Source organism: Empidonax traillii, unplaced genomic scaffold, assembly GCF_003031625.1.
Source record: "Empidonax traillii isolate 1590-97213 ecotype Southwest subspecies unplaced genomic scaffold, ASM303162v1 scaffold719:size519298, whole genome shotgun sequence".
Classification (NCBI taxonomy): Eukaryota; Metazoa; Chordata; class Aves; order Passeriformes; family Tyrannidae; genus Empidonax; species Empidonax traillii.
In genome coordinates this window covers 380,441-401,069 of record NW_020955912.1, presented here as the reverse complement: position 1 = coordinate 401,069, position 20,629 = coordinate 380,441, and the positions used below count along the sequence as shown (strand labels likewise).

The 20,629-nt window shown below is 37.7% G+C and overlaps 1 protein-coding gene across 1 annotated transcript in view; it reads left to right on the top strand.

Annotated features, from left to right (window-relative positions):
- Positions 1–1,056: 1,056 nt before the first annotated feature.
- LOC114066013 (contactin-5-like) overlaps positions 1,057–20,629 on the top strand; it is a gene marked incomplete at its 3' end in the record, with an annotated part of 397,796 nt that continues 378,223 nt past the window's right edge. Inside the window, exon 1 of the mRNA XM_027900371.1 lies at positions 1,057–1,371. The remainder of the gene's footprint in view (positions 1,372–20,629) is intronic.

Genomic DNA, 20,629 nt, shown 5'->3' with positions numbered 1-20,629 from the left:
GCGTTACACTACTTGTGGAAGGCAAAAGGGGGAAAAATGCAAGGAAAGAAAGCACAGAAGGATAGAAAAGTATTAAATGTTAAAGCAGAAAGTTGCCATTGCCACGGGGGGGAAGAAAAAAAAAAAAAAAAAAAAGGATTAGAATCAGCTTGAAACCTGAGGGCAGCCATTAGAGAGAGGCAAAGAATGGGAACCCACTACTTGTACGGGTAGATGCGAAGCGGACGAGGAAGACGCGACAGGCTGATGCGGAGGAGCGGCGCCGCCAGCCCTGCCCCGGGGCTCGGCCGGGCGGGTGCTGCGGGGGGCGGCGCTGCGGGGGCGGGCGCGGAGCGCACGGCCGGGACCGGGGCGAGGCGGGGCGCTGCCACGGGCTGGGCAGAGGGATGCGGTGAACAGCGGGAGGATGATGGGGAAGGGAGCAGGGAGGGAAGGGGCTGCCGGCGTTATGGCTGCTGGCCTTGGGTTGGTTCCCCGGCTGTGCCTCCAGCCAGAGCAGCCGCCGTGTAAAGACGGAGATCGCGCGGTGCGGTGCGGTGCGGTGCGGGCAGCAGCCGCGGCTCCCGGCTCCCTGGCTTCGGCTTGCAGAGCGCGGGGGTAGGGAGGATCATCACCACTGGAGGGGAATAAAATGCATTACAAAAAAAAAAAAAATCTTTAATAAACAATCTACTGGAAGGAGGATGGACAAGGGGATGAGGAGAGGATGGGGTCAGAAAGTGGTGGATGGGAAAAACTGGTGGTCTGAATGAGGGGAGCAGGAGATCAGGGGACAGCGCTCCCCAACTATCCCTCTTGCCTTCACGCTCAGGGGCAGAGGAGTGAAGAGGAGAAAATGAGGAAGGAAGGTGGAGAGGAGCAGGAGGAGGAGGAGGAGGCAGGGGCGGGGGGGTGCTTGCGCGCTTAGGGGTAGGGGCGAGCGGCGAGCAGCGGTGTGAGATGGCACTCGCATGAACACATATCCACATCATCTATACATCCACACGCGTCTGGGTAGGGGCGGGCAGAACCTCCGCCGCCCCCCTGGGAGCAGCCGGGGGAGGCGCCTCGGTCCCCCCGCCGGGAGGGGGCACGGCGGGGCCGGGAGGGGCTCGCGGGAGCTGCCGGAGCGGATGCCTTCACCTGGGGCTCTCCATCAGTGAGCGAGGCGAGAAGAGGCGGTCGGGTCTGGAGAACTACCTCTGGATGGTTTAAAAAAAAAAAAAAAAAAAAAGAAAAGAAAAAAAAAAAAAGAATAAGGAAAAAACCCAACTCTGCAATCCTCTGCTCCCCCAGGCTCAGCACCATAAGGGACTGCTATATTTGAGGCTGTCAGAAGGATGGGAGAGAGAGACTGAGAGTCAGGGCGAGAGAGACGGTTCCACAGCAGCGGTAAGTGTCTCTGCCGTTCCCCCAGCCAGGCACTGATTTCCCTGGTTAGACTTTGGAGTGTGTGCAGATTATTCGTTTTAATATCCATCGCGGCATCTCTGTGAGCAGTCTGCTGTGAAGCCGGCAAGGGTGAGAGATCCCGGTTTTGGGCTCCTACTGCAGGTTTATGGGTTTTGTGGTTTTTTGTTTTGAATTTTACGTTGAAATTGTTGTCATAATTGAGAAGAAAAGTTGAAGCAGAAATTACTGTGGTCTGCTCTGTGCTTCCTGTCATTTAACTAGCAAAGCAAACTACTGCAGTGAATGAGTTGTGAAGAGAGATGTGAGGATTTTGAAAAAAAAATACATACTCCAGAGAATAAATGCCTGTTTCAAGGTAGTAATTTTTTATATTTGGGAGAGCTGTCATACCAATGCTTGAGGTTGAATCAGGAAATAACCCAGCATGTTGAGTTTATAGTGATTCACTTAAAGTTGTGTTGTTTTGGAGTTCAGAATGATACTTGGCTTTGGCATAAACAATTATCTCTAGAATTAGAAAAGTATGGTGCCTGGACCGTTATCCTTTGCTGACAGGCAGAAGAAATGAAATTACATAAGGATGCACTGACTTTTCCTCTCTGATGTGAGGACAGTTGATAAAACTGTAAGGAATGTCCATGAACTGGCTAGAAGATGAACCGAGAGTTATTGGAACATAAAGAATGAAACTGTTTTTAAGATTTTTATATCAGAGAAAAAAAATCATCCATTACTGTATCTGTACTTTAGATGTTTAGTTTCATTCCTCTTGAGCACAGAAAATTCATACAACAGAAGTTACACAAGATAGTGTAATGTGAGGACTAAAGTTTTCTATGTGCTGCAATATTTCAGAAATTTAAAAAGTTTTTGCAACTTTTTGTTTTGTTTTGTTTTTTAATTTCTAAAATAAGTTTTACTTTCATTTTTTTAGTGTGGAGGTTTTTGTTTGTTTTTTTGTTTGTTTTGTTTTGTGTTTTTTTTCTTCCAAATCAAGGACCTGGTGCTAGTTTTTTTCTGAGAAGTTATTCTTCTAGACTTCAGTGAGCTTTTGATGAGACTCTGAAGTTTAAAAGTACATAGAAATTCCACACTCACTATTAACCAAAAGCTAAGGAGGGGTTCCTGATAAGTAAAATTTGAATGATATTTTCTAATTAATGAAAGTGCAATTAATTCCTGTTGAGTTATAGTACAACTCCTTCAGAAGTACTTTGTGGCAATCAATATTAACGCAAAATCAGTTCATCATGATTAATGTTATTACAGTGGATATTGAAAGAATTAGTAATAACTGGGCCATTACTTTAAAGAGCTATCAAATTATCTATTAGAAATTCTAAAAGTATATTTAATAAATATACTTTAATTATTATAGCACTTAGCTACAAAGTTTCGAAAACTCTTTCTCTCTCTTGTTGCGAGGGAAAACTCTTGTTTACTAGTGTGAGGTATGCCAAAAGGAAGACAGAAAACTAAGATGTGAACTATAGTAACTGAGGAATGTTTCATGTACAGAGGCCCTCAGTGGTAATGTACTTTTAACTATGGCAGTGTTTAAGAGATGTGGTTAAGAAAACAAAGTCTAGGAAGACAACAAATATATTATGGAGGATAAAGTGTTAAGCATCCTTGGAGGTGATAAAAGCTAAGTAGTTTTAGAAGGGGACTATTCAATGTGCAACGCTTCTATTTCATATACTTACAAAGCAAATGCCCATGCAAAAAGTCAGAACTAGCAGAGCATGATATAAAAGTGTGAAGATAGCTGTGGATAGTTGGGAGATTAAGAATGTAGATTTTAGTTTTATTGGTCAGTATGAAGCTGAAGGTCCTACTAGGTTTACATGTCAGGGGTAGGGATCTTAATTTCATTTTATAACAAGGGCAGGTGTACTAAGAATGAAAACAGAAAATTAAAAAAAAACCTGGCTGGCTGAATCATAGTTGAAAATTTGAAAGAAAGGAACTTTGAAAACAGGTTTTAAGGAAAGATATCCTAGCAGCTAAGATAAAAGGTATGATTAAAAGCTCTGCTGTTAGGAAATAATAAAGAGCAACTTTAAGAAACGCGTAACTTGGAGGACTGTTAGCACAGATTTAATACAGGAAGGTCATGACTGGCAAATTTGCTTGAGTCCCCTGAATAAGTTGCTGACATTGTAAACTATTGGGGAATCTGTAATATGATTTATGGGAGTTTCAGAAAATGTCCAGTTCTGTGCTCCACAAAGTATTGATTTGGAAAGTCAAATTTCTAAGGAATACTGGAATGAATTCAAACGTGACTTAGACATAGGGACCAGAGGGTGTCAGTAAAGGTAAAGAGCTCTGGATGGAAGGAGGAGGTTAAAAGTATGATGCTTTAAGTGACAGTCTGAGATTCAGTTTTCCTTCTTCCTTGTTATAAACCTGGCATGCTCAAAAAGGGTAAATCTGATATGCTAGCAGCACAGAAAAATCTGTCTCACTAAACAGATTCAAGACACTGGCAGTTTTCTGATTAGGTTAATGACAGGAATATTTATTTTAAATAATTAATGCAAGTCTTTACAAAAGGCATGATAGAAAACTATATGTTAAGTATATACATGCCAAGTCATTGAGCCCTCTGAGGTGATTAGTTCAGTGGCATTGAAAAAAACACCAGTTCTTCGGAATGATTTTGTCTTTCTACATGTAACCTGCAACACAGACCTTAGTTCCTCTGAATGCACTGCGTAATTTGCCACTGCTGGTCTGCTCCCTCCATATGCTCCTGCTAACTGCTTCTGCATTGCACTTTCTGTCAATTTCAGAATAACCTCAATCATTTAAAGATCTTCTTGTTCTCTAAAATACTAAACTGAAATCCATTGCAGTTTATACTCCATTTTTAATTTCCTGAGAATCAATGTCAAATAGATATTTGCTTGTTAATATTATATTAGTAGGTGCTTTACAGAATTTTTTTTTCCTCCTTCTGTGTATGGCTTCTCTGATGCTTTTTTCAGAGTCTGTTACACCCTGGATTATCAACTTCTTAGCACTTTACAAGGGAAAAATACTCTTTCTAGAAGTGATGGAGTCCCTACAGATTCTTATCTTCTGAGTGATTCTGATCAATCATAGTATAGTAGGGGATGGTGTCTTTTCAGAAATTATGAAGCTGTTAAAACTTGGTAAGATAAATACTTTCTTATTTTGCTTAAAGGTTTAAAAGCCTCATACTGCGTGTGTATGTATGTATGTATAGATGTGTTTATACACATGTATGAGAGCAATGATTCTGTGTCTTTGTAAGCTGGAATGGAAGCAAGAGTAACATTTTCTGATTAATGGAAGGAAATGTAATCTGTTTGGGTTTATAATTAATTTCTTGGGTGATTTATGAAAATATTTCAAAGTGTGTGAACCTTTAGAAAATCTAATCCTTGCTTATGAGCTGCTTTCTAAAAGAAAATTCAGGATGATTCACTGTACTTCATAAAGGCAACAAATCAATTCTAATGTGTTGCAAGTGGGTATGTAATAAAGGAAATACAATGTCAGATTCTTTATGTTATGAATATAATAAAACACTAGAATTACCATCCATGATACACCTGGTGTTCTTGATCACACATGCCCATACTTACTCTATATAGTCATCCACTTGGACTAGCTCCTAAGCTTACAGAGCCATGAGGTTATGTCAGAATAACAGAGTAATGCGTGCTGTCATGTGCTTGTTAAAACATCGTAGCTCACCTTTTTACATCTCCTTCAGGACCAAACTTACACATCAGTCTTGGGAAAAATTGATAACTCTTCTCCGTTCCCATACCTAGAAATAGAAAATACATCAAACTCTTCCCATCCATCAGAAATCTCTTCTGGGAATTTCCTTTTTCAGCATGCTCTTAAAGGTTTTATTGTAAATGGTGTTAAAACATGATGTTATTGTTGGGGAACTTTCTGCTGCTGGAACTAAAAACAGACAAACTTTGATCATCGCAGTTCCTAAGAGGGGTAAAGGATGACAACTTTTCACTCAATATACGGGGACTGTGGCTTCAACCTCCTTGTGAGTGAGAAATGCTCACATTTTAATAGTTAAAGATTTACTATATATTCAGTGGGACTCCTAACCTTCAAATAATTTTGATCAAGACTAAAAATATGACTTTTTAATTGATGTAATTGAGGTATCAGGCCAGTCTTTTAGGTGTCTTCCTTTACCAAATAGCATCACTTTGCAAGAATTCATGAATCCTATTTTATTTTTTTCAGTTTTATAGTCTTCATTAAGTACGCAAGGGACATTGTCCTGTGGCTGCAACATTCCTGCTATAGGTTGTAACCAACTTGCTATAGCAAAGCATTCAACCAAGAAAAATCAGAGTGTGTGTTTTACATCTTCTTCTGAGATAGTTCTCACAGAGAAAATTTTCCAAAAGTTAAGTACTGTAGGCACTCCAAAAAATTACTCTGGGCATGCTGAAACATTAGTATGATATTGAGCACTGTTGGTCTGATAGAGTCATTCAGCTTAGTCAAATTCATATTACTGTGATGTAATTTGGATTATTCATGTTTAAACATTATTAATGTTTATTCTTGTGATGGCCTGGATAGAGGACAAAATGTACAGATGGAATGGATGAAATGGATGGAACAGAAAATACTGAAAATTTCATGAACTGTCTTGTTTCCTATACAGGAATTTTAGTATGTCTAGCACAGAAATTCATTTGAAGTTCTGGACACAGAAACAAATTAAAATTCCCTTCAATTTGTTTTTCCTCTGTATACTAATATTTTTTCCACAAGCATTCATTGCCTGGAGTATTATACTACAGTCCACTTTCTGGACCAAATTAATTATAGTAAACTTTGTATGTAAACTTTCAAAATTGGAATAAAACCATATATAGTTCTGTACCTACTACTTAGGTTCCTTGGATGCACAGTTTACCAATTGCATATATAAACTGTAGAATTTCTTTTTTTGGTTTAACTTGTAGGTACATCTATTTACATATATTTTAAAAAAATGCAGATACCACTTTAAAATGCATTTGCCTCAGCTGTCCAATTCACATCATAAGTCCATACCAAATATATTTAGATTAGAACTCTGATTTCCGTAGAAGATTTTTTGGTTGTTGTTTAATGAGCAAGGTCCTTTATTCCATTATGAATCTTAACATCATTGTGGCAGAAGGCATAATAATCATAAATCAAGATTGCATTGTACTAGTGGCTGTAAATACAAAATGGTCCCTGAATCAAAGAACATATGGCTTAACTAAAAAAACCTCCTTTTTTTGCTTTTATATGTAACCTTTGAAAAGCTTATATCTAAGGGAAGACATCTGTGTTTCACAACCATGCTACCATGATCATGCACAGATTTCTTCAAGATCACCTCCCACACCAGAAAAAAAACCCAAGATATGACCTGGAACACAATGACATGTGTAATGATCACACACACATGCTATAAAATGTCTTGCAAATTTGTCTGAAGATTCTACCAGCAGTCCACAATTACTTTTGAAATGTGTACTTTCTAGACCTGTTTTCTAAATTGACTTATTCTTCAAGTTTCCAAAATCTCATGCAGATTAAATCTTAATAAAAAGAGGTAAATGGATTTTCACAAGACATTCTTTTAAAGATAAGTTCTCCTTATTAAAATTTTTTATTTGTTTTGGTCAATCAAAAAATCATGAATTGAAAAAACAAAACAAAACAAAAAATTTACCCTTGTGCCATGGTCTTATTCGTATTTTTTTTTTAATTTTTTTTATTTTTGCACATCTTAGGTGATACAAGGTCTTGATTTCTCAGCCTCATACTGTGCAAGATGCTCAAAATGTTCTTACTCCTCTATAACACATGCAATGTCATGTATTGTTGCTACTTACATAAAACTCAACTCAGGGAATGTGGGAATAAAGCCATGACTTCTCTGATGTCATAAAGTCTCTCTGATATGTGTATGCATATCTTCTCAACTGAAAACCAACTGTGTAGTATTTTCTCTGTCTGGACTTTGGAAGCTATTTCTTGGACATAGAAGTAGCCTGAGACTCAGGAAGACTGCCTTGTTACATGATTTTGATAAGAGGCATAATTGAAAACTTAGATCACATCAGATAACCAGGGAGGATAATTTATTAAGAGGACCATCAGCATACAGAGATAATTTGGAAAACATGATATATAGCTGAAATGTCTGCCGTCTTGTTTTCCCTCTTGCATATCACAATTGACTGATTGCTGAGATCTAAGTATTTATTTGCCTTATCAATCACTTTGTGCCTGAGTCATTCACTGATGGGCATAATCCTCTGTTTGTGACTTCAAAAGGCATCTCTGGAGGAAATTTGAATGTCATCAGCAACGAATTGAGACATTACTGAAAGCATCAGGTAGGAGAGAGATGTTTGCACAAGGGGCATATTAATCAACAACTGGAGAAAATAAGCAGTGTCAAAGCAGTATAATTCAGTTGAATTTGAATTAAATTCTTGCATATTTTCTGCAAAGTAGAAGCAAGACAGACAGATTGATCAAACCATGCAAAAAAAAAACAAAGCCCATTCCTAGAAAATGAATAAAAATTGAGCAAATCGGGAAGCATTAAGTGGATGGGAGTACTAAAGATTCTACCCTTAAAAGGTCATTGCTTAATTTCTGTTATCTCTATAAGTTGTCATTAAGTATCCATAAATTGCTATGAAGATTCTTTCTCTGTCAGTCTTTTCCAAATACTTCTTTTGAAACAGTATGACTTTAATTGTAAGGGAATGTAGAGGTATTTGCTAAGGATTTCTTTCAAAGCTTACAAAAATATGTTGAAATTATAAACAATATGGGCATTATGATTATATAGGATTATAGGATTTGTAAACAAGAATAAGGTATGAGAAAGAAAGGAAACAATCATAGTTTTTTGTTATTTTGCTTCAACAGAAAATGATTAGTAGTTTCATATGTGATATTCTGCATCTAGTAAAAGTTGGTATTTTAAGAAAATACAGTCAGTTGAACACTTTTAATGTGTACTGAAGATAATATCCATATCAACAGCTCCATGCTAGTTTCCTGTGTGTTATCTAAGATTTCAGAAAAGATAACAGTTTTTCTTGTGATGATTGGCTTAAAGTCAAAAGAATGTGGGTTACGAGAAACCTCTCTAGAAACTGTAATGGACATGCTTGCTCCTTGTAGTTTACAGTAGACTAACCGAGAAGCTTAGGGGATCCAAAGAATTTATCTAAAAACTACCTGTAGAGGGTATAATAAGATCTGGAATATTTTGCAGTGGAAGAAACAGACTGTAAATAGCTATATAGGAGGCAGTGATTTTGGAATTTTTGTTATTATTTCTGTGTTTATTTTAGTATTGTGATGAGGTAACAGCAAAGCAAATACAAAGGTTTACCTTTTATTGGACCTAATCTTTTTCTTTGAATTGGCTCAGAAAAAGTCAATCTATTAACTTAAAAATAAAAATTAAACCAAATAAAATTAACTTCCGGGATCACGGACACTAAACATAGAGTTGTTTTACTTCTTTATAATATGGAACAGATTTTAAGGCACCTCAGAGATACAGGAAGAAATTGTTTTTCCTTGTTTAAGAAAACAGGCTAACTGTTCGGTAGAAGCTTTGGCAGGTTATAGAGAGAAGGTTCTATTGCAGGAGATTTTTAATGCTTTCTACTAATTTTTATTTTTAATTTATTAGTTATTAGTGTATAAAAATATTACTGGATTTACTGTCTTTAGTTATTATTATTTCCTCTTAGTGTATCAATTTTCCTTGGATTTCTTCATCAGCTGATATTTTCCCACATGTTAGCTGTCATGAAATTAGCTTTCTTAATTGGGATGCTTGGTTTGCCATTTCTGTAATTTGTATTTTATGGCTAATGTCAGACAAAGAAGAAGGAGAAAAGGGGAGTATCAAGAACACAACCCTTCATCAGTTCCCATAGCCACATATAAAGGCAGCAAATAAATGTATTCTGTTAATGCAGTAAAGTCCTTGTGCCTTGAGATACATTAAAGAGACTCTCTAGCACTCCAAGGACTACCAAATTAGATGATGTTGAGGGAAAAGAAAGAAAAAAGAAATATGAAAAAAGCACTTACATATAAAATTCACACCTCATTTAACAAGTGTAAGAGAAAAACACTTATCCAAAGCGGAAAGCACAGGTCACTACAGTTTGAGTTTAAGAGCCAGGCTTTCCACTGAGTGGCTGCAAACTCAGGTCAGGTAGTACAGAAATGGTGAAGACCAAGCAGCGATGAATTCCTGTTTCTCTGCTCAGTACTAAGAGAGGGGAAGAAGGGGAAACCCCACATAAATTATTCATCTTCTGTGTCACAGACCTGCACCTGCAAATGGATAATCCCTCTATTAGGGTTGCGGAAGGTCACATAGCACATACACGAAACACTGTTCTGGGTTATTGAGTTTTTTTGATATACTGGGTAGAAACTGTCACCTGAGCACCATTGGGACTCAGGTATTGTGCCTACCATCCTGTCAAGTTATATTTGTACTAAAAATACCTTAGTTATCCTTACAACATGTTCTGGGTGTAGAATAGATTTTTATAGGCATATTTCTTCTCACTCAAAGCATGCATTTAAAGACTGTGTCTTTAAATTTAATGAAAGTTGGCACTTGAAGTGCACTGACCACTAGCACCTGGTGACTCCTCTTTTCCTTAACAGTTTGTGCTTATCTCTCACACCTCTTCTGGTTCTCTTTTCTCATTGCTATGCTAGGGTCACATCTTTGCTTTTTGCCTCACTGGAATTGTGATAAGGCTTTTGTGGCTAATCTTTACCCATGAGAACTAAAAATTATCTAGAACCAAATTCTCTGCTGGCATAAGCAAGTGCAACAACAATAAATTTGGTGGGATCCTGCCTGCTCATTTTAGGATGGCTGCCCCACCTTGGATTTTCCTGCAATTCTCAACCTCTGCTCCCCTATGAAGCATATTTTGCCACTGGCTGTGACTGACGAATTCTAGGCTGGATTTTAGATCCACTACCAAATGTATTCTGGCTATGCTAGCAATAAGCAGAGCTGCACAAAAATTACCCATTTTTGTTCTGTAAGTGTCCATCTGCAGCAATGATGGTTTTCTGCCTAAATATTTTATTCTTCTGTGAATGTGCAAAAAATGTGGTGGTTTTTTTCCCTCCTGCCAGTTCTGCTGACAAGCAGAACTTTTTCATACAACTCTATAATTAGGCTCTAGAGTCCTGTGGAGACACACAACAGAGTTGTAGGCTTTATATTCTGCAACACTCAAAAGTTGCAGTTCACAGACTTGTGCGCTTACATCTATCCAACCTCTTTGCATGCTATAACTAGTCTCTTACATTCCCTTTAGGTCTGTCTCCCTGTGTCTAACAAAAATGAGAATTTTGAGTGTTTCTGGTCCAAAACTGCAAATCAGCACTCAACCACTGTATGAAACTTCCGCAGAATGGAACAGAGCTTCAGGTCATCATTGAAAATACCAGCTCAGGAATCTTGTGTTGCTTCAGCTTATGTAATGAAACTATCAAACTTTGTCTCAAAATATATAACTCTTAGGGGTTTTAACACAGTACTTTTCAGCATGAATGTGAATTTTTATTGTGGTTTCCATCACATTATAGTGTTCTTGATCACAAAACCCAGTGGCGATGTTCCTATGTGATGTTCCTACAGCAAATATATCTATGTAAGAAACAGATTACTGGTAGAAGTTGTACGTAGATTATTATATATTGATGTTGTGTGGCCTATGGGGAAACCATCCATGTTAAGATAGCCTTCAAATTAATTTGTGTCAAAGTACTCTATTTTAAAGAACACAAGTCTCTGCTACTTGAGACCACAGATAGCCACAAACACCAGTAAATTAGTAACGTGAGTATTGCCTCCTAAGGGTGATTAACATCTAAGATTTCACAGCTAGTAAGCTTCTATCCAAACCATTTGGAAACATTGACTAATATGATTAGTTTAGTTTTGTATTGGCACAATTTGGAGAAAAATATTTTCATGTTATAGTATAGTTAATGAGAACTGCGGCTTAATCTTTAGCACTGTTACCAGTAAGGAGAACATTTACTATCCCTGGTTCATTTTTACCGGTTTACTTAATAATGTAGGCAGTTGAGTCTACCTTCTTGAACTAAAATAATTAGCAAAGAGTAAACAACACTTTATGTTTCAGTTTACGAATGGTGTGGTGCCACTTTAAATATTTAATGTGTTGATCTGAATGACCAATCAATTCATGCAAAGTGCCAGATTACAACTGCAATCCAAGCAAGAAAGCTGAGTTTTGAGATAAGGTAGGCTCCTTTAACTGCTTCCAACTAGCAAGGAATGCAGGAAAGGGAAGACCTAAAATCCAGGAAAAATGTAGAAGCTGTCAGAAAACAAATGGTAAAAACATGAGAGAGGAGGGGGAATAGATAGAAAGTTGTTCAATGCAGCTCAGTGACTGAATATCCATATGAAGTCTTACAGGAGACAAGTATCTCACACATTTGAATTTCAGGTGGTGACTTATTTCTTTGTATATTCAGGGCAAAAAAACCAAAAAGATACCTTAGTCAAATTTACTTGCTTTTCTCATGAATATTGATGGTTGAGGGAAGAGAAGACCCAGTGTGCCTGCAAAGTAGTCAGAGCTTAGGTGCTGAATGTGCCAAAACCAGCAGTGACTGCAGTTTTGACTTCAGGACCCGTGTATGCATGTTCTGAGCAACTTCATGCACAATCTTAAACTAGGCATACACTTTACCAACCTTGCCTTCAATTTGCAATACCTTTAAGAAAGAAATAGCTATTTTGTATTTCTATCAGAAATATCCAAAAATATACTCCTTAACCTTAAAAATTTGTGTTTATTTTTGTAGATTATTATTTTTATATTGCTATTGTTTTTTCTTTCTTATTTTCATTATTCCAAAAACATTGAATATCTGATAAACACATAATAAAAATTTTAAACAAGCTGTTTGATTCAGTCAAATGTAGTTCACTTTCAACAGCATAAAACATTTAGAAAAACACGTTTCCACTTGTTTTGTTTTTTTCCTAGAGACTAGATGAAGATGCAGCCAGTGCCATGTGAGGCTAGGGAATAACATTATTTTCTGGCTGATGCACAACTCAAAAAAATGTCCACAAGGGCATTTCTTACTGTGCCCACTTCAATGAATTAGTTCTATTACTGCAGCCTACAATGAGGCTTCTGAGCTGTAACACACAACAGTTTTCCCCTCCAATTCTTTTATTAGTCATGATCACACTTAGAAGAGAGCCTTGCCTGCTTTTTACGTTTCATACTGAATTTACGGAGTTGACAGAAAACCCACAAAAATATTTGCTAACCTGTTGTGTTTGATACGAAAACCACTGCACAATGTTTAATATGGCTCCCTGGTGTGTCATTTGTGCATGGTTGTTTTCTAAAGAAAGATCAAGCTTTGGTTGTATTTTTCAGTAGAGCATGCTGCCTTCAACATTTTAAAGACAGTGCTGTAAGTCCTTCACTATTTGGGTAGGAGAAGTTTCCTGGAATTGTGCTCTGGAGTGGAGGGAGGTTTGATGGAGCACTGATACATGGCTCATACATGTGGGAAACTGGCTCCATCTCATCCTCGTGCTGGGTTGGGAGGCTTTTCACCTGTCGGTGACACCAATACAACATTACCGAAACATTAGATGTCTGTGTCACTGTCACTGGTTTTTTTTTTTCTCCTTTGGAAACAATCAACAAAATGTCACAGTCACCTGAGAAAAAAGGAGTCTTACAAGAGCTCCCTTATGAAGTGGGACTACCTTTTCTTTATTTATAATAAACTTTGATGACAGCGTTTGGGTGCTTATTTGTTAACGAAAATACAAAGATAGATGTGAAAAGAAGAAAATTTCATTTTGTTCAAATATTTGTATCTTTCACATTTTATCTTCTCCAGACTAAAAATATTCTTTGGATATATTAAAAATAAAATTCCATTCCCAACTGGGATTTTACTAGTGGTTGTCATAAAACTAACAAATCTATTTTTAATCCAGTTCATCTGTTAACTAGCACTGGTTCTGAGCAACCAAGGACTTCATTTTCACACTGTATCTATTCTCCCATCTGTAGAAACTGATGCAAGCATAAGGGAAGAAGTCAGTTACTATTCATCCTCTCTTCGTGGCTTTTCTGCGACAGAGAAAACTCTAAAACTGGCAGCAAAGAGCAGTTTGAACAGATCACTTAGTTGCCAAGGTAATAAAATCCATGAAACAAGAATAAGCAGATTTCTTGTATGATACTTATTGTTCATGGATGACTAAGAAAAAAAGGTAACAGCTTTTTGTAGCAGATGTGGTGCACATCTTTTGGAATAGCAATACGCAATATTTGTGCAGTTTGCAGAGCCTGTACTAGATGAGATGTGAACCAAGAAGATGGATATTTAACTACCAAAAATGGCCAAGCCCAATGCATTTATATCCAAAACAGTTATTTCAAATGTATGTCTGTATAAGTGTGCAGGGAAAGACGGTGTTGTTTTTTTTCAGAATTTCAAGTAACATTCAAAATATTGTGAATTGTGATTGTCACCTGTGATTTCTGGGATATGTCTTACTGCTCTCAGTAAGGAAGACTCTTCAGCTAGGAAACAGTCTGTTTGCAATCACTCCTCAGTCTCAATTGGGATTTTGTTTGTGTTATTTTTAACCTCTGCTACCAGTGTATAAAAATATGACTTAACTTTTGATTAATATGTTTTTTACTGCACCATTAAGCTTGTGCAGTTTACTAACAACATGGGGAAATTCACAAATATAACATTTTTTTCTACTCTCCAAATACAAATAAAGTAGCTTGTGCAGGCATCCTCAAGGACCTGTGTTCTCAAATACATTTATGGAAGTTAATGTTCAGAGGATATTTATGGGAAAATTGAAGTAAATCACATTAAGGCTCATATTACCATTGTACTGAATTGAGGGGCAAAGAGTTTATATTAGCAGAGATAAAATATCTCTCCAGCAAGAGAAAGAAGGTACTCCAGAGCTCTGGACTGAACACACATGCCTTGCCATTCAAATCTCCATGGTTTGCAGCCTGTCCACTGTGGGCCTGTGAGTGAGTTTTCCCCTCGGAACTGAAGTTTTATGAGAGGAATTCACAACACAGTAAATACTAATGATCTTTGCTAACCCTCATCTGCTTCATTTGTCAAGATGATGAATCTGTATATGCTCAAAGTTTTAAAAGATATGGTTTGCTGTTGGCTCTAATGGGGACTTTATTTAATAGCATGGAATTTTTCTGTTCAGAGTGATTTTGTTTCATTATGCTCATTTTTTGTGTAAACAGTGATCTGTTGCCATTTGGTCACATACATGCTGTTTTGCTACAGAAGCTGTTCATCAAAGTGTCGACATTTCATTTTAGGACACATTTGGAAAACAGATATTGCTGCTGGTGGTGATTGTTGTTGTTTTGCTTTGACTTGGGAAATGTCATATAGCATATGTGAAAGCTCTATGCACTTGCAGGAGTTTGCCTGAGCTCAAATTCTCAGACACTTTAGAAGGAAAATTAGCCACTTCACCTCAACCTTCTCTCACACCTTATATGATGTAGGTAGAGTTAAAAACAAACTAAAGGGAGCACTTCCTCACACAGCATGAAGTCAGCCTGAGATGTATTGTCACATAATTCATAGATTTGATTTTTGAAAGGGCTGGATAATTTTATGACCAATATCAACATTTTTAGTATGCATACTAATTGGATTTCCTGCTTCATAGCGTCAGCTACAGGGTCACTACATCACTACAGGGGCTGGAAAGGGATTTATTTACACACACACACATATGTTCACACCCATGAACACTTCTCCTGTGTGCAGCAATGAATTTCAATGATGTGTAGTAGGGACATTTCTGAATCATCCAGCATAGGTCACTAGCTGTGAATAGTTAAGGCCACATGTCAACAAGAGCCATGAAGAGAAACTGTAGTAATTGCATGTGGAGCATGCTAAAACTGTGGACACTTTGTCCGTTTTCCAAATCTCAGCAAATCTGGACCCGGTTGAAGGAGGAAGAGAATCTTTTTAAGCCTTAGCTTTAATATTCAAAAGATTTCTGGCAATATGAGAAGCAATGCAAACCTCAGTCAATACCAGTGAGCCAGCTGTATACACAGTCACTAAAATGTGATTGAGAGTTTCATTAGCACATCCTTCACTCTCCCATCATTGTCATTTCAGAAATCAACAGGAATAAAAAAGTAAGACAGCATAGCACGGTTGCCACTTTAAAAGTATTACTGGGTTTTTTTTTTTAATTAATACTATAGGTGAAAATTAAAAATTGATTTGAAAATTCAGAGGATAATTGCAGCAGAGAAAGTCCAGCTATGAGTATGACAAAGTAGCCCACTAAACCTCTTTTTATTTTACTATTTTTCCTAGCATGCTCTATGTTATCTACACTGGAACATGAACCTATGGAAGAATAGGCTAATTAGTAAGGTTACTAAAGTATCATATATCATTATCAGCACTTTCAGCTGGGTGTTGAAACCTTTTCTATCACTGAGACTCACTGTTTAGAATAGGAGAAGCATTAGGCAGCAGTAAGAAGCCAACTAAAATTTGTATGTTCAGCATGCAGATGCCTAGAGCATGCCAAAGGCAAGGAATGATGACAGGGTAAGCCCTGTATCTCACTGAGGCCGTCGCAGTTTGACCTGGTCATTCACAATGCATGTCACCAAACCATTTCTTTAGAAAGTTATGCTTTTAAAATAAAAGTATAACACTCATTCTGATAAAATGCAAGAGGATAAATTTCATTACTGGACTCTCTGTGGTTAAAGCCACTCCCGAAGTCTGAGTTATGGGCTTAGTTTTGTGAGGAGCCAGGGAAGATACAAGTGCACAAGCACATTGCCATAGCATTGTTTGTGCTCCCTGATTGCGCAGAAAGGAATTAGCTGCTTGTTGCTGAATGGAGCACATGCTGGAGAATGCTGCTTCATTGCTGCTATTAATTGAATCACTGAGAATGAGTCCTCAATTCTGCTGCCAGGAATGCATCTGCTAAATATAAAATAATGAAAGAGCCAGCAGTAGATCCAAGCACTCCAGCCTGAACCTAAAGTTTCTATGGTCTAACCCAGTTTGGTTTAGTTTATCTCTGATTCCTGTTTCATTCACTTTAAAACTAATACAGAAAGATGTGAACTGCAATTCATGTCTCTAACAAAATAGCCTCTTGAAGATCACCTCATCCTTAGCCAGCTTGCTTACACTGTGTTGTAAAGAATGAATGTAAGTAGCACAGTCATAACTGGAAAATTACGGGTAGAAACATCCCCTTTTAGTTACAGTCTATCTCCCTAACACAGTCAGTAATTTGTTCATAATTTCACAGTAAACACTAACTCCACCAGGTAGCTCAAAGTAATAAAGTACACATGATCTTACATGTGCTTGATCTTGCTTAACAATATTAAAAATCACAGAATCACATAATGGTAAGGTTAGAAGAGACCATAGTCTGTCATCCACTCCAACCTCAAGAAAATGTAAATTACAAACTGGATCATGCAGGTGATATTTAAATTGTCTCAAAAGTGGTAGAGAAGCAAAAGGCAGAAGTACAATTATAGAAGAGCCAAAGAGAATTTTATTACATTGATGAAAAGCAACACTGATAGATTTGAAATCAAGAATTATTTGACTATACCTTATGAAACTATTAAAAGTATGTTAAATGGAGAGGAGTAGGCCAGTATATTATTATAATAAGAGAATACTATGTGAGTCCAGAGTGCAGAGGAAGAAAAAAGGGGAAAAAAAAATCTGAGTAATTTTATCTGGGCAAATTCCTGACTACTCACACTGAAAATGTTGGAGGGCCAAGAGAAAAGCCGTCCTTGCTCTGTGAAAGGATAAGGCAAAATTGGTCACTGTGTAGATATTTTTACTCATAGAATACAAATCACCTCAAAGAGTATGAAAAATATGGATATTTGTTGGATAATCCATAGGAAATTACAGGAAAAGTGAGTAGAAAATTTTTACAGAGATAGTAATTTTATTCCTTTTGTAGGATTCTGCATCAGGAAGCATGTTGAGGAAAGCCATCACTATAGTCAAAAAACCCAAACAGACTGGAAAATATGTTAGGAGAATTACTGTGAGAAGACAAAAGGTTTAGATTACATTCTTTTTATGACAGAAATACAAGGAATTGCATATAGTATTTCAGACTAAATGGTCTGAATTCTGTTGAATTCTATTCTGTGTAATCCAGGACTCTCTATTCTTCTTAGAAAATTGGGCCTTCAAATTCAATGCGCTGTTTTCCCTAATTATTACTGAGAGCTAAAGATAAAGCAGAGCATCTGGGATGGTATTATGCAGATTCAAACAAACCCATGAGCTTTCATTCTATTTTAATTTCTGGAAAGACATTATTTAAATAGGAAGGACAAGAGTGGAAAAAAAGCAATAACATGGAGAAAGCGGCAGAGTAATCTAATTACCTTACATTCCTTCAGTTGTAGCTATATTCTAGTTTATGCCATCCAATATTTTCACTTATGAGCACTATCAACAGGGAAACAGGTAGTGTGTGTGTGTTTTTACTGGATGTCATTGTAGCAATGTAATTTTCTGTGTACTGGTGGTCCTGAAGATGATGGCAAATGTGTTATGGAAAGGTTGTGCAACTCATCACAAAAGAAGGAGGAACTGTGTTTCTTTTGGAGACTTTTCTGAACATTTGTTTTTCTCCTCCTTCCTTGCTTTGCTCTTTTAACACTCCAAATGAAAGGTCATTTCAAGTAAAAAATAAAAGTTTGTTCTTTGTATATGGAAAGCATAATTAAATTACTGATACTTTAAAAGATTGAGTTTAGATCCTGTTAAGCAGATTTTTATTTGTATTGATGAATTCATTTGACATCTGTTTACTACCTAAAATATTGCTGCTATCATGTAATGACCAGACATTCTGGCTCCATTCACTAGAAGTGTCATTCAATAGCTGCTTTTTAGCACTAAATGTTGCATTACACAGAATTTATTATATTTTAATTATTTTTCTAATGTCAAGATTGAGTATTATGAAGCAGGTGTTCTAGTAAGAATCAAACACAGTGCATTGTCTACATAGCAGTTTTACAAAAACGGAAATGTTTGTGTCTGAAGTGTCTGAAAGCTTTAAAATTCATGTAGGGATAGTATCCTCTGCCCAGTTGTTTCTATTGAATATGAATTTATGCCGATTTTCATTTCCATGCACACAAGAATGTTTTAAGAGAAGGTGAGCATTCCTTAGGTTTTTCTATTTAATTTGCAAACACTCTACTTTAGCATTCTCTCTGACATTGCTGAATGCTAAAAAAAAATACTATAAATCAGTGGAAACACTGCCAGATGTTGGAATGGTAGAAAGCACCACATCTTGCTGGACCTTACATTATTTTTATGAGGTGTTGGGCAAATCACCGTGCACTGATTACACAGTAAATGAACTGGTCTGCAGATAAACTTTCACTTTTAGATTAAGGAGAAATATACTCAGCAGGAGTAACAGCAATAAATGACTCTTTAAATATGAGGTATACCGAGTTATTCACTGGTATACCAAGTTATTCACTAGGTAATTCTATTTGATTTGGGTGATCTAGTCTTTCTTCACATCAGTGTGAGAACATTCCCCTTGGCCTTTTGCTCAGAAATGAATGACATTATGCTGGTGAGAATCTAGAAAATATTTACTTAACTAAGTGTAGGCAATTGCTATGTTGATTTTGGTATTTCACCACAACAGCTGTAGTAATTTGCAAAGGAATGAAGTCTATTCTAGATGTTTTACGCATATCTGTTTTTCTATTAATGTTTCCCTTTAACACATAGAGAGTAAACCCCAGCATGTGTATGTACTTTGCAGCTATCTCCATCAGCCTGCTTGTTTGACCCCACATTCAGAAGGACCTCGTACTTCAGGTTAATTATTAATTACTTAAGAGTGGAATTTATACTTGCATAACAGATCATTTACCAGCAGCCCAGGCTCACTGGGGAGGGGGGGAGGGTCCCAGGTGACTGCAGGCTAGACAATACGACACCCAGCTGCAAAACAGCAGAAATAGGATTCGAAGAACTACAGTCCTGTCAGTCTGACCTCAGTTCTGTGGAAAGCCACGGAAAATCATCTTGAGTACAATTACATGACATATGCTGGACAACCAGGGGATCAAGTCCAAACAGGGTGGGTTTATGAAAGGCAGGTCTTGTTTCACTGAACTGATCTCCTCCTATGATAAGGTGACTGACTTAGTGGATGAAGGAAAGGTTCTGGGTGTAGTCTACCTGGACATTGGTAAAGCCTTTGACACCAGTTCCCACAGTGTCCTCCTGTCTGCTCATGGCTTGGATGGATGTACTCTTTGTTAGGTAAAAAAGCAGCTGGACAGCCAGGCTCTGAGAGTGGTGGGGAATGGAGTTCCATTCAGCTGGTGGCTGGTCACCAGTGTTGTTTGCTAGGGTTAAGTATTGAGGTCAGTCCTATTTAATATCTTTATTGATAACTTGAATGGGGGAATCAAATGCACTCTCAATTTGCAAATGAGACCAAGTTGGGCTGGGGTGTCAATCTGCTGACAGACAGGAAGGCTCTGCAGAGGGACCTGGATGGGCTGGATTGATGGGACAAGGTGAATTGTATGAGGTTCAACAAGGCCTAGTGGTGGGTTGTGCACTTGGGTCACAACAACCCCAGGCAGTGCTACAGTCTGGGGGCAGAATGGCTGGAAAACAGCCCAGCAGAAAAGGGTCTGGGGTGCTGGCTAACAGCAGCTGAACATGAGCCAGCAGTGTGCCCAGGTGGCCAAGAAGGCCAATGACATCCTAGCCTGTATCAGCAATAGTGTGGCCAGCAGGACCAGGGTTACTGATTGTCCCCCTGTACTCAGCACTGGTGAGGCCACACCTTGAACCCTGTATTTGGTTTTTGGTCCATAGAATCATAGAATCATAGAATCATAGAATCATAGAATAGATTGGGTTGGAAAAGACCTCCAAGATCATCAAGTCCAACCCCTGATCCAACTCCAATTACTATATCATGGCACTAAGGGCCACATCCAATCTCTGCTTAAAAACCTCCAGGGATGGTGAATCCACCACCTCTCTGGGTAGGCTGTTC